This window comes from Arvicanthis niloticus, chromosome 18, assembly GCF_011762505.2.
Source record: "Arvicanthis niloticus isolate mArvNil1 chromosome 18, mArvNil1.pat.X, whole genome shotgun sequence".
Classification (NCBI taxonomy): Eukaryota; Metazoa; Chordata; class Mammalia; order Rodentia; family Muridae; genus Arvicanthis; species Arvicanthis niloticus.
The window spans coordinates 33,505,324-33,520,176 of record NC_047675.1 but is presented as its reverse complement, the minus strand read 5'-3'; the positions used below and the strand labels follow the sequence as shown (position 1 = coordinate 33,520,176).

The 14,853-nt window shown below is 46.0% G+C and overlaps 1 protein-coding gene and 1 pseudogene across 2 annotated transcripts in view; one reads left to right on the top strand and one right to left on the bottom strand.

Annotated features, from left to right (window-relative positions):
• Window positions 1-14,435, bottom strand: part of Wwp2 (WW domain containing E3 ubiquitin protein ligase 2) — a 121,227-nt gene extending 106,792 nt beyond the window's left edge. For both annotated transcript variants that reach the window (XM_076915844.1, XM_034522285.2), the window contains exon 1: window positions 14,331-14,435. The gene's annotated coding sequence lies outside the window, so the exon portion shown is untranslated. The remainder of the gene's footprint in view (window positions 1-14,330) is intronic.
• LOC117723504 (large ribosomal subunit protein uL11 pseudogene) lies at window positions 88-7,396 on the top strand (annotated as a pseudogene).
• Window positions 14,436-14,853: the final 418 nt, after the last annotated feature.

The following is a 14,853-nucleotide window of genomic DNA, read 5'->3' as shown; positions in this document are numbered from 1 at the left end:
AAGTACTCATCTACAGCATGCGACATGTGCACACTTCAACAGAGAGAATATGAAAGACAGTGCTCAAGAGTCAGATGGGCTGGCAAGATGGTTCAGCAGGTATGACACACGTCACACAAGCCTGGAGACCTGAGTTCAATCTATTGACCCGAACCCACACAGTGGACGAAGAGAACCAGCTCCACAAAGACATCCTCTTACCTCCGATGCCCACAAAAGCCATGGCACTAGCAGCTCCCTAACCCCTACACACACACACACACACACACACACACACACACACAGTACATAGGGACAATAATAAATAGGAGGTGGAGACAGCTCAGCTGTTCAAAGCATATACTACTCCTTTAGAAGACCTGAATTTAGTGTCCATACAAACACATCAAGCAACTCACAACTGCCTATAACTCCAACTCCAGTGGGTCCAACACCTGGGTGGCCTCTGCAGGCCCTGCACCAACATGCACAGACACACACATAAATGCAAACTTTTAAAAATAAAAATACAGTAAGTTTTCAGTTGTTTGTTTGTTTGTTTGAAACATAGTCTCATTAAGTAGCTCTGGTTTTCCTGGAACTCACTCTTATAGACCAGGCTCTAACTCACAGAGATACTCCTTCCTCAGCCTCCCAAGTGGTAGGATTAAAGTTGTGCACCACCACAGGCAGCTCCTTCAAGGATTCTGTACTGAAGGGTTCCTTTCTCCCCAGACTGTGATGGAGGGTGTGAAGACGGCAGCACTCGAGGCTGCAGCACCAATGGCGTCTTTGCTTTTCCACCTTCAATGCAAGCGTGACCACAGTGAGATTGAGTGACAGGTGAGTGTTGTTATGAAGAGTTTTTATGATGCAGAGGCTCAGAGACTATTAAAGCAGCATCCGGCTGAGTGCTGTGGTATGTCTATACAATCCCAGAGTTTGAAAGACAGGAGGATCACTGTGAGTTCAAGGTCAGTTTGAGCTGCGTAGTAAGACTCAGCCTCAAAAACATTGTAAGGGCTGCATGTGGTAGCACACACCTATAATTCCAGCAGCACCCCAGAGGTGACAAGTTCGAGGCTAGTCTAGGTTACAAAACTAAAACAAAATAAACCATCGACCCAGAGCTGTACTCATGACAGGCAGGCCCTCTGCCAGAGCTACACCTCTGACCCTAGATACTCTACCTCCGGTGGAAACCTCCAGAATGCTCCATTGAGGAAACAAAAACAAACAAACAAAAAAACCAGTACAGTATTCTACAGCTCAAGATCCCCGGAGACCTTGTTACAACCACCAACAGTGATTCTCAGTCCCCTCCACAGGACTGAGCAGATGACACTGGACACATCAAGAGCTCTCATCCCTGAAGTGCTAGCTTCTAGAACCCACAACTATCTGAAGGCCTTTCTGCCTTTTTGAATTATGGTGTGTTTCCAAAATGGGGCACTGCACCACCCTGAAAGATGGGGATCCAAATCACATTCACCATTCCTAAACTAGGAGAGGGGAGAGGGAGGGGGAGAAGGGAGAGGAGCAGGAAGAGACAGTGAACATGTGAACTTAAACAGAACAACTGCATCACAGGGGACAGTGTAAGGAAACACAGTGGCATGGAAAGGACCAAGTCGCTGACACTAAACCACAGTGTCCTCTTCCAGGACTGGAAGCATTAGGAAATGAAACAGAGACTGAGAAACTTTAACTGTGTGTGCAACATTTATCTTTTTAAAATTTTAGATAGTTTTAGATTTGTATGTTCTGTGTATGAGTGTTTTGCCTGTGTGCATGTATGTGGACCATTTGCATGTCTGGTGCCCATGGAGGCCAGAAAAATGTTTCCACTGAATCCCTGGAACTGGAGTTATGGATGGGTATGAATCACCACGTGGGTGTTAGTGTTGGAAACAGAACCTGGGTCATCCGGAGGAAGAACCAGCAGTGGTCTTAACCACAGAGCCATCCCTCCAGACCCAAGCCAGAGTTCTCAGGATAGTTATCTCAATCTCTGAACCATTTGTAAGTGAACAACAGCTTTAAGGAGAAATGACAGTACACTGAATGCCCAGGGGGACGGTGCTTTAACAGAGGCTTAGGCTCCAAGAATTGGAAACCCACTACTTAAAGACTTTAAAATCTTGATGTCTGTTTGGACACTCCCTTCCCCAAGGCACCTGAAGTAAGGGTAGTTTTTGAAGCAGCTTCTTCTCCTGACCTTTGGCCTTTGGTCCAAAGGTCTAAACAATGAAACTTAGAGCCTCCACATGGATTTGTTAAGGAGGAGAAAAGCAAAGTATCTTGATCTACAACTAACAGCCCAAAACAAAATCAAGGACAAGTGCGAAAGAAAGCTCGGGAAGAACTAACCCAGCTGAGAACATAAGGAGAAATAAGCCCCAAAATGCCATCTCTCTCCAGTCCTTCATAATTACAGCCCGCCATTTATGAACACTGATCTGTTATTATGTGAGCTTTGTCTGCCATTCCAGATCCAATTAGCTAGGTCCCACCTGACCATTGCAAGGTAAGCCATGTGAACTGTAAAGCCCTCCAATGTGCACATAAAGAAAAGTAACCACAACCAGAAGGTGAAGACAGGCATCAGTGTGCTGGGCGTGTCAATTCCCATCAGTAAACACTACACAGGAGGTCTAGATAGATGCCAGGGTTTGGGGCCAGCAATGGGCTAAACCACAAGACTAAAGGAAGCTTGTAAAACCTGAACACAGAATGTGTTCCACTTCTGATTCAGAAACACAAACAGATGACTCTTTCCAGCTAGTAATGAGGACATGTTCACATATACAACAGAAAGACAGACCGAGTAGGAAGGAGGAAACAGGAAGTGAGGAGAAGAGAAGAAAGAGTCAGGAAAATGGGCTTAGCTTCTGTGCCAGTGACAGGCAGGGGAGGAGGGAGACCAAGGGCTACATATACAGACCTTACCTCTGCAGACAGTAATGGGCCAGTGAAAGGTGGGGAAGATACCAAAACTCCTGTCCCTTTCCAATTTGGGCAGATTCACACAATTTCTAAATAAATAAGATGGCATTTTATCTCTGAAATTACCATCCATATAAGGCTGGACAGGCAGTTTTGTTTTACGTTTTGTTTTTTTCTTTAACCTGTGACTCTAAGTACATGCACTTCTATGCACTGGAAGCTAGAAAGGGACACCGGGCATCCTCTATCACTCTCCTGACTCCTTGGAAGCAAGGTCTCTTCTTGAAGCTGAGGCTCAAGTTTTATTGGCTAAACTGGAAGGCAGCAGCTCCCAGTAATGCTCCTGTCTCAGTGCTGCCCCAGGTTGGGGTTCAAGGAACAGCAGCTAGTTACCTAAGTGCTGGGTCCATGCTCCAGTCCTCCCAACTCCAGGCTAGTGCTCCTAACTCCTGACTCTCTCCAGCCACATATTTTGTTTTTGAAGACATGGTCTCCTATAGTCCATTCTGGTCTTGAAAATAATTTTTTAAAGATATTTATTTTATTTTATATATGAGTACATTACAGATGGTTATAAGCCACCATGTGGTTACTAGGAACTGAACTCTGGACCTCTGGAAGAACAGCCAGTGCTATTAACCGCTGAGCCACCTCTCCAGCACCCCATGCTGGTCTTGAACTCATCAACCTTTATTTAAACTCAGGTGGCAGAGGCAAGTGGACCCCTGAGTTTGAGAACAGCTTGGTCTACAAAGAAAGTTCCAGGACAGTCAGGACTACACAGAGAAACCCTGTATAATAATAATAATATAATAATAATAATAATTTGGAAAAATGCAAAAGAAATAAAAAAAAACAATATGGGGAACAGTTGCTGTTCAAAGTCCCCTTCCTACCCAATTATACAGGCAGCTGCCTCTCCTTAAGCCCAAGAAGAGAACTAACTTTTGTTTCCCAACAGACTGAACTGAACCACCTTCTTCACTGAGGTCCGAGCACAAATATCAACCTATTGGCACCTCACACATAGTAATGCTGGGAATGTGCCTCAGCCTAGCACAAGAAAGGTCCTGGGTTCAAGCTCCAGTACAGAAGACTTTTAATGTGCCCGGCTGGAAACAAAAGGAAATTCAATGATACAGGATAGCAAAGCAGGTAGGAGATGGAGTTTGGCTACAAGAATCCCCCGTTTTCCTTGTATTTTCCTTAGGAGCACCAAACCCAGGACTTGAGGCTTACTAGTCAGGTGTCCTATGCTGAGCTACACCCCAGATCCCACACTATCTCAGAATCTTGACTTGGCCTGCAGGACAGAGACGGTGCACTAGAAACAAGGGTGACTCATCTTTTATTTATTATTCCTGAATTATAATTCACATGCCATAAATTTATTCTCCTGTTTGTTTTTGTTTTTTGTTTTGTTTTGTTTGAGACTGGGTTTCTCTGTGTAGCCGTGGATATCCTGAACACGTTCTGTAGACCAGGTTGTCCTCAAACTCACAGAGATCCACCTGTCTCTGCCTCCAAGTGCGAGGACTAAAGCTTCACCATGCCCAGCTTATTCTCCTCTTTTTAAAAAACAAAATCTCTTAAATGGGTGCAGTGATGCACACCTTTAATCACAGCACTCAAGAGACAGAAGAGGAGGACCTCTGTGAGTTCAAGGCCAGCCTAATCTATATAGTGAATTCCAGGATAGCCTGAGCTACATAGAAAGACTCTGTCTTGAAAGAAAAAAGGAAAGACAAATTCTCTTTGGCCAAGATTGATTTCAAACTTACTATGTACCCTTGAACTTCAGATCCTCTTGCCTCCACAGCAAGTGCCTGGGCTGACAGACACGCACCATCAGACCTGGTTTGTGAGAAGTTGGAGACAGAACCCACTAAGCTCCATCCCTCACTCCATAACCCATCCTTCTAAGGCACGTAACTGTACTGGGTTCTATGAGCTTTGAAGCTGCCATCACCTCCGACTCCAGGCCTTTTTTTTTTTTTTTTTTGGTTTTTTTGAGACAGGGTTTCTCTGTTTAGTCCTGGCTGTCCTGGAACTCACTCTGTAGACCAGGCTGGCCTCGAACTCAGAAATCCGCCTGCCTCTGCCTCCCAAGTGCTGGGATTAAAGGCGTGCGCCACCACCGCCCGGCATGACTCCAGGCCATTTCATCACTCCCAAATAAACTGTCAACCACCGGCCCAGCCCCTCTCCACCTGCTCCCAGCAAACATCAATCTGTTTTTGTCACAGTGGATTTGCCTACTCCAGACAATTCATACAAATGCAATCATGTGACCTGTGTGTGGTCTTGTAATGTCTTTCTTTCACAGAATGTTTCAGGTCACTGTAACGCATATCTTTTCTTTTGTGGCTAAATGTTGCTCCATTGAACAACTATACCTTTTTTTTTTTTTTTTAAATTTATTTCACATATGTGAATATACTGTTGCTGAGGGCATCAGATCCCCTTACAGATAGATGGTTGTGAGCCACCATGTGGTTGCTGGGAATTGAACTCAGGACCTCTGGAGCAATCAGTGCTCTTAACCACTGAGCCATCTCTCCAGCCTGCTATACCTTTTATTTATCCATTTGTCTGTCATGGACATTGGGTCCTTAGGACCAGTTGATTCACTGTTTTCTTTCCTTGTTTGTTTGAGTGTTTTAATACTTACTTACTCATTTTTCATTTGCTTGTGTGCATACCTCCATGAGTTCTTATGTGTACCAAGTGCACAGAGCTGCCATTGTGAGCCACTATGTGGATCCTAAACTTGGGTCCTCTGGATGAGCAAGGACTTTTGACCAGTGAGCCATGCCTCCAGTTCTTCTTTGTGTTCAGGATGTAAGGACCCCAGGCCTGACCCCATGCCAAGCAAGCCCTGCCTCTCTGCACACAGCACACCGGCCACAACGTCAGTCTGCCTCGTCTTTACTTCTGTTTTGCCTTTAACTTTATTTTTTTGGTTCTAACAAAATGTCCTCAAACTCTTTATGGAATTGAGGATGACCTTGAACTCCTGATCCTCCTACCTCTAGGAGAAAGTTCTGGGTTATTCTTAGCTATGTATTATAATGAGGTTCCAGGCCAACCTGGACTAAGAGCAAGAGTAAGAGGACAACACTTTAAGCTGAGCACTCAGGAGGTAGAGAAAGAAGGATCAGGCTTTTAAGGCCAGTCTTAGTTACATGGTAAATTTGAGGCCAGTCTGGGCTAAATGGAATCCTGTTTCAAAACAAAAGATTAAAAAAGAAGACTCCTTTAATACCAACACAGAAAGGCAGAGGTGGGAGCAAAGCTCTTGTCTGGCACTAGTTTAATACCCTGTACTTCCTAAAAACAATCCACACATACAAAAATAAGCAGAAGAGGAGGAGGAAGAGGAGGAAGAAGAGAAGCAGAGCCAGCCTGGCCTAGTGGCATAGGTCTGTAACCTCAAACTGAGGCAGAAGAATCACAAGGGCCAGCCTATGCTACAGCAGTGTGTACAAACTCAATCTGAGTATCTGACGGAGACTATCTTAGGATAAAAAAGGAGGTGGGGTAGCACTGGGGCTCTGAGATACTGTGCTCCTAATATGCATAAGGCCTGGGTTCAATCCTAGCATCTGCATCCTAAACAAGAGAGAGACACTCAGGGCGTATTTGTATGTAACGACCATCCCTGTATCCTCTTCTAAAAGATGTGGAAGGGTCTGTCCCACAGATCTCTCCTTTCCTTCCCACCCTCAAGCCTGTCCAGATTTTTCCAACACACACGCCTGCTTCTTTCCTGGCCTCTTTCCAGCAATCCAGCACTGAATTGTCTGCCACTCACAAAAGATCCAAAGTGAAAAACAATCACATTTCAGAAACTTTGCCAAACAGCATGTAAAAATTGGAAGGGAGCTTTCTGCTGCAAAGAGGCTGCCAGCACTGGCCACCTCCACCACACAGTGAAGGTTCAACCCTAAGAAGACCAAAGTGGTGTACCTGAGGTTCACTGGAGGTAAGATCAGCACCACATCGCCTTGGCCCCCAAGATGAATAACTGGTGATGGAAAGGTCTGAGGGTGATGTTGAAACTGACCACTCAGAGCAGACAGGCTGGGCTGAGGTTGCATGCTCTGCCTCTGCCTGATCATCAAAGTCTTCAAGAAGCCACCAAGAGACAGAAAAAAGCAAGAAAAACAAAAAACAAACAAACAAACAAAAAACTAAACACAGTGGAAATCTCACTTTTGGTGTGACTGTCAACACTACCCCACAGACAAGACACCAGTCTTTAGCTAGGAAACTTTCTGGAACTGCTAAGGAGATCCTGGGGACTGTACAGCCTATGGGCACCCATGTAGATGGCAGCTGTTCTCATGACATCACAGATGATGTCAGCAGCTGTGCAGTGGAATACCCAGCTAGCTAGAAAGCAACGAGAGAAAACATTTCAATATGTCATGGAAGGGAAATAAGAGAGATGATAAAACAGATCTCGAGACAAACACCATAGAGAATGCATGAGTAACCAAAGGAAGAGGCCCACTCCGAGTCAAGAGACCTGGCATTACCTTGAAGGGATTACCACTCAATCACTGTTTCTAAACCAAGGGCAATGAGAACAGGGGTCTCACAACCTTCTAAACAGATTCTAGCTGGAATGGAAGGAACGAGATCTTCCCTGAGAACAAGATGGCAGCTCTTGTAGAATCCGTCCCAGTCCTAAATTATACAGGGATTCTAATGCTCACTTGGGCCAGGCTGGGGAGATGGCTCCAAGGAAAAGGTGCTTGCTGGCAACGCTGAGGATCTGAATCCATTCCACACGGTAGAAGAAAAGAGCAACTCCTGAAAGTTGTCCTCTGACCTTCGAGTGTGTGCCATAATCTAATCACAATCTAACTTGATGTTCAGGAATCCATTATCTTCTCGATGAAAACTTCAGATCCCAAGACCAAGACTGAAATCCAAGCGTCAGCCGCTGTCTTAGTTAGGGTTTCCATTGCATGAAGAGACACATGACCAAGGCAACTCTTAGCAGGACAAAACATTTAATTGGGCTGGCTTACAGTTTCAGAGTTTTAGTTCATTCTCATCGTGATGGGAAGCGTGGCAGCATTAAGGCAGACATGGTGCTGGAGAAGCCCAGAGCTCTACATCTTGATCCAAAGGCAACCAGGAGGACACTGCATGTGTTTCACACTGGGCATAGATTGAACATTTAAGACCTCAAAGCCCCGCCTCCACAGTGACACACCTCTAACAAGGCCACACTTCCTCATAGTGCTACACCCTATGGGCCAAGCATTCAAACACCTGAGACTATAGGGGCCAAACCTATTCAAACCACACACCCACCCACTGCAAGGTTCCATTTGTGTTAAATCTATAAGATAGCAGGCTAGGGGTGAGCGGCAGAGGAAGGGAATGCACTGTGCTTAACATGTATTTGTTAAAGCTGGTATTTAGACTTGAAAACCCTATCTACTGTCCTACCTGCCTTTCTCTTTCCATCCTTGGAGGCTCAGAAACTGGTTGCCAACCAGAAAGCCAGAAATTCCTGAAGTTGGCACTTGAGCTGATTTCAGAAGTACTCCAAGATGGCAGTTAGAAAAACAACTTTCTCAACTAAAGCAAAAGAAACCCATCAGCTTGTTGTTTTCAAAAGGGCCTTTCTTTAATACTAGTACTTGGGAGACAAGAGGCAGAAGAGCCTGAGTTCAGGGCCAGCCTAGTCTACACAGTGAGTTCTAGGCTAGGGCTACATAATAAGACCTTGTCTTGAAAAAAACAAACAGAATCCCAGCACTTGGGAGGCAGAGGCCGGCATTTCTGAGTTCAAAGCCAGCTGGATGGCCAGGGCTACAAAGTGAGACCTTGTCTTGGGGGTAAAAAAGTGGGGGGGGGGGTGAGTAGGAGGGGGTGGATGTCTTTAAATGAAAAAGAAGAGAGACCCAACTTCCCTGCAATACTTAGGTGGTCTTCAGACATGGCCAGTGTTGACTGAACTACAGGTTCAAGCTCAATAGCAACATTCTCCCTGGACATATATTCACACTCCTCTCTGGGTGACCTTGTCCAGTCTCAACTCCAGGCTACACAGTAACAGCTCCCATGTACACACCTCCTGCCCCTGCTTGCCAACTGACTTCATTTAATTGCCCCAGTATCTTCTCTTGGGTTCATACTAGGCCTTGTACAATCAATGTGAACAAAACCGAATCTAAGCCCTGACTGCCCTATAGTCTCTCCCTATGTTTTGTTTATTGAGAGAGGGTCTAAAGTAGCCCAGGCTGGATTCCAAAGGATGATAACCCCGACTGAACTCTACTCCCCCTCCAGTCTCTGCCTGAGTGCTGGGATTACACATGTGTGCCCTACCTCCCATTCATGCCATGCTGGGGACCAAAGCCCAGCCTTTATGCACACTAGGCAATACCCTCCCAACTGGGTCACATCTCCAGCTCTTCTCCCCCATTTCATGACAACTCCATTTTCTCCCTGTTCACACCCAAACCTTGGGAGTCACCCTTGCCTGCTCTCATCTTCTCACTCGATACCCAAGTCACCTCATCCACAGATCCACTGGCTGAGCTTCAGAATATATCCCAATGCACTCTTTACCTTGTGCCCTCCTCATACATCTTTTTGCCTCTGCCCTGGCTCCTCTTTCTCCTCTTCACAACAATCACAGTGTGCCTGTCGAAAGGCAGGACAGTATCCACTCCTCAGCTCAAATGCTTCACTCATCCTGTGAATACCAGCATCCACACAAAGGCCTACAAGGCCTTCCCTGACCTGCCCAATGTTTCCTCCCACACCCCAAACCCTTGTGAACTCATTATCTCCTCTCACTTAGCCTTCTCCAGCCACGCTGTGTTCCTGGATGATCCCCAAACCTATCAAGGTGTTTCCCCTTCCAGCCATTTGATCTTGCTTATCCCTTTGCCTGGACTGCCCTACCCTCACTCAGTCCTGTGTTCCATGCCTTCTCCCCTTTGGGGTCTTCAGATAAGAGCCAGCACACCATGATCCTGGCACCCAGGAGGCTAAGGCAGAAGGAGTGTCAGTTTAAAGCTAGCCTGAGCTTTAATATAAATTCCAGAAAGTCTGAGCACAGAACAAGTGTGAGACCTGCCCTGCCAACCCCCCGAAAAAGACTGCAAAGATTACAGGCATGAGTCACTACATACACCTTGCTGAAACTCATTTAATTATATTGTCTTTAACATAGTAAATATAAAATATTACCACTTATAGCATATATTTATAGATTACATTTATATGATTTTACTAGAATATAAAAACATTGGATCAAGCCAGCAGTAGTGGCACATGCCTTTAATCCCAGCACTCCAGAGGCAAACGCAGGAAGATCTTTGTAGTTTTGAGGCCAGCCCAATCTACAGAGTGAGTTCCAGGACAGCCAGAGGTACACAGAGAAACCCTGTCACAAAAACAAACAAGCAAACAAAAATCAATGCAGCATTGCAGTTTTCATGTTGAATCTCCAAATTCTGATGTATTTGACACTCATAGGCTGTACCAGGGTTTGACAGCATACGTGCTCAGTGGCCTCCATACTGAACAGCCAAATTCCAGAACAACGCCTGTAATAAAGTGGGGTGTACAACTATCCACTGAAGGAAGAATATTTTCCTAGGAAAAGACAACTGTGGCAGAAGCTGTGGTTTGAATGGGTCCCCAAAGTGTACGTGATGGAAACTTTACCCTAGTGCAACAGGGTTGGGAGGAGGGACTTTTAAGAGATTAGGTCCTGAGAGGCCTGGTACTCACAGAACACTGACAGGCCCCTAGTCCTGTGCATATGCTTGTTCTCTTGCCTTGTACCATGGAATAACTTAGTAAGAAGGCCCTCCAAAAGTAGACCCCTCTTTCTTCCTTGGGGATTTATGCTGTGAGCAGACACCAAGACCAAGGCAAGTCTTATAAAGAACAACATTTAATTGGGGCTGGCTTACACGTTTTAGAGATTCAGTCCAGTATCATCAAGGTAGGAGCATGACAGCATCCAGGCAGGCATGGTGCAAGGAGGAGTTTGACATCTTCATCTGAAGCTACTAGTAGAAGACTGGCTTCCAGGCAGTTGAGATGAGAGTATTAAAGCCCCCTCCCACAGTAACACACCCACTCTAACAAGGTCACACCTCCTAATAGTGCCACTCCCTGGGCCAAGCATACACAAACCATCACACCCTCCATCTCAGACTTCCCAGCCTACACTCCCAAGACAAACTTCTACAGTTTATAAATTACTCTGCAATGAACTGAGACTGTATGCAAGTATAGAGCAGAAAAGGTTGTCTCAGCAATATCGGTTACATTGTGCATTTGCAATTTCTTTCTCTTACCCTATTCTATTTTTTCTACATGTCTTTTCTTTCTTTCTTTCTTGTCTCGTAACCCAAGTTATATCTGAAAATTTGAACTTCCAGCAATCCTCCTGCCTCTGCCTCCCAAGTGCTCAGATTACAGGTATATATATATACCACTATACCAGCCTAATTGCATACTTTTTATATTTGAAAACAACTTTAAAATGAAACTTTTTATTGCTTCTATTAATTTAAAATAATAGGTCTAGGAATTTAAAAAAAACTAGGTTGTAGAAAAGGTAGCTCATCAGATAAAGGTGTGTCACCAAGCCTGACAACTGGAACTCAATTCCCAGAACCCATATGGTAGAAGGAGAGAACCAACTCTTTTTTTTTTTTTTTTTTTTTTTTGGTTTTTTTGGTTTTTTTGTTTTTCGAGACAGGGTTTCTCTGTGTAGCCCTGGCTGTCCTGGAACTTACTCGGTAGACCAGGCTGGCCTCGAACTCAGAAATCCGCCTGCCTCTGCCTCCCAAGTGCTGGGATTAAAGGCGTGTGCCACCACCACCACCCGGCAAGAACCAACTCTTTATTCACTAGTTCTAGAATCTAACATCAGGACTTTAGTAAGCCTCAGTTATTTAATCCGTGAATGAAGCAATGCAACTTTTACAGATCTGGAACTGGATGAAATGCTGGGCCAGGCACAATGGTGAATGAAGGCCTGCGACCCCAGCTCTTGGAAGGTAGAGACAAGAGAATCTATCATAAGTTCTCAGCAACATAACCAGTTTGAGGCCAACCTGGGCTACAACCTACCTTCTCTCAAAAAGCCAAAATCACAGTGTGACCTGTCTCAAAGGGGGTGGGGGAAGAGGGAAGCGGAAGGGAGGGAAGGGAAAAGAGAGAGGTTGAGCATAGTGAATAATACATAGCTTTAATTTCATCTTCTGGAAGGCAGAAGCAGGTGGATCTTTATGAGTTCTAGGCCAGCCAGGTCTACACAGTAAAACTTTGTCTCAAATAAGTAGCCAATAAATAAATAAATAAATAAATAAATAAATAAATAAGAATCTGGTATCAGTTCTTTCCAAATGGGGACACAGCCATTAAATGAAGGACTAAGATGACCTGGGTGGTACAGTCCTCAAATCCCAACTGCTATGGAGACAGAGACAGAAAGATCACAAGTTCGAGGTTTGTCTGTGCTACAGGAGTTTGAGGTCACCCCAGGCAACTTACTGAGATCCTGTCACAAAAGGAAAAAAACAAAAAATTACAAAAAGGGCTATTGTATAGCTCAGTGGTAAGGTGCAATGTTCAACAGAAACCAAAAAAAAAAAAAAAAAAAAAAAAGTAAAAGAGACTGACAAGCCAATTGAAGCCTTTTCCTCATGCTTCTGGTTTTCCCATAGACCAGTAACACTGAACAGAGAAAACTCCTTGTTCACCACATACACCAAGCAGTGTAACCTTTAAAAACTCATTTTATTTCTCAAACACTGACCAAGTACTCCTAACATACTAGTCATGGGGCTAGTAGCCAGAGAAGTCATGTAAAATCGGATCACTGCCCTTGAATGATTTACAGTCCTAGCAGCAAGAAGACAGGTAAACAAGGAAGAAAAACAAAACGAAGACGTCAGGTTGGGACTAAAGAGATGCAGGTAAGAGCACTTACTGCTCTTCCACAGGACCAAAGGTCAGTTCCCAGCATGCAAATCCAGAGGCTCACAACCACCTTTATCTCTAGCTCCAAGAAACCCAATGCTCTCATCTGGCCTCGGTGGGCACATACACACAGCAACACACACACACATGATTAAAAATACATCTTTTAAGTCAATTCTCTTAGCTTGTTATCTATGAAATGGGAATGATTTCTTGAGACTGCTACAAAAATTAACTTTTAAATGTTTCTAATATACCCCCTAGTCTTCAACTCCTAAAGTATTAATGCAAAGCGACCCTGGCTTCTGTCACTATCCCATTTGAACCCTGACACCTTCGTTGCATTCATAAACTTCATTTCATTTCTGCAAACCTTAGCAAATGTTAAAGGAAATGAGGGTGGCCTGTTTATTTAGGCCCTACAGGGTAGCCCAGGCTGGCCTGGAACCTGGAGCCATCTTCATGACTCGGCCTAGAGGATGAAGAATCTTATAATGGGTATTTTAACTTCAAAAACTACGATCTAGGTCACAGTTCTAAGGAACACAAGAGAAACTTCTCAGTCACCCCACCTAGTCACAGCTGGTCAAGATAAGCAGTCACACGGTAAAGGAAGCTGCATAATTTAAGCTTTAGAGGAAACGTCTCAAAGCGGTAAGGGTAGACTTTCAACTGTCCAAGACTTCAGCAGTCAATGCGTTGCTGAGGTAACGCTGGCCCAGGTCGTTGACAACAGTGTAGGTTAAAAGTCTTGTTATGATCACAGCAATGCATCCACACATCTTTAACTTTTTTTTTTTTTTTTTTTTTTGCCTCAAAGATGACCCGATCCGGGAGCATCTCAAAGAAAGATGATCTGAAAGGGCTGGGCTCCCAACAAGTGGAAACCCTATCCAAACAGGGCAAAGTGGGTGTGACCAGAGTCAGACTCAGGGATCCCTCCTGAAGTTTAAAAACTGAACAGGACCGATATCAAAGTCTCGGGTCGCCATCATCTTCAAAGAGGACGGAAGGAAAAGACTCTCGGAATGGGGTCCAGGCCGCATCGTCTAGATATTTCTCCTTGACCCTACAAGCCAGACGCCCACTGCCAGGCAGCCCCTTCTAGGGAGCATGCGAGTCTCCCCGGCTGAGGTCGGGCCCCCTTCACAGACGCAACTCCTCCGCACCGCAGGCGACAGGGCTGGGGTCCCCTTCCGGAAGCGCCAGCAGCGGGCGACTCCCGACGGGCCCCCGAGCCCACCCCGCCCGGGCGCGAGCCGGGACACCCCTCCTCGGAGGCCGGAACCGCGCGCCAGGCCCCTCCCACAGGAAGCCGCCGCCCCCCGGCTCCCGCCCCGCGCCGCCCCCAGCCCCTCGCGCCGCCCGCCGCCCCTGGCTGCCCCGTGCCGCCCGCTTGCTGCCGAGCCCCCAGTGCCCGCGCCACCTACCTGCCGCGGCCACACCAGCGGCGCCTAACTCCGTTCCACTTCCGCCTTCCAGCGCCCGCACTCGGGCCGGGTCACGTGAGCGCGCGCGGTCACCTGACCCGGAAGAGGCTGGCCGGGGCGCGCAGGTGCGGACCACCTAGACCCGGGAGGCGAGCATTTGGCCCGCTGAGGACCGGGATTGAAAGGACCATCGGGGCTATTCCCGAACAGGCGAATAAAATGAGGGCTCACCGGGCACCAGGGGCTTTATGTATTCCTTTGGAAGCAAGTAGAGTTGTTTTCCACCCCATGGTACAGGTGGGAGAAGACCGACCATTCAGTCAGTCAAGTCGGCAAATCTTGCAGGAGTCGCTGGATAAAAAACAGTACGCTCCCCCTTAAACTTGAATGTCAGGTAAACCGTGTAACTATAAGCATGTCCCCAAATTTGCAAAGAATGTATTGTCACCACAAATGTATGCTGGTCAAACTTAAGCGTCTTGGGTAATGTTGGCAGCCTGTGCCAACTATGTGCAAGGCCTCG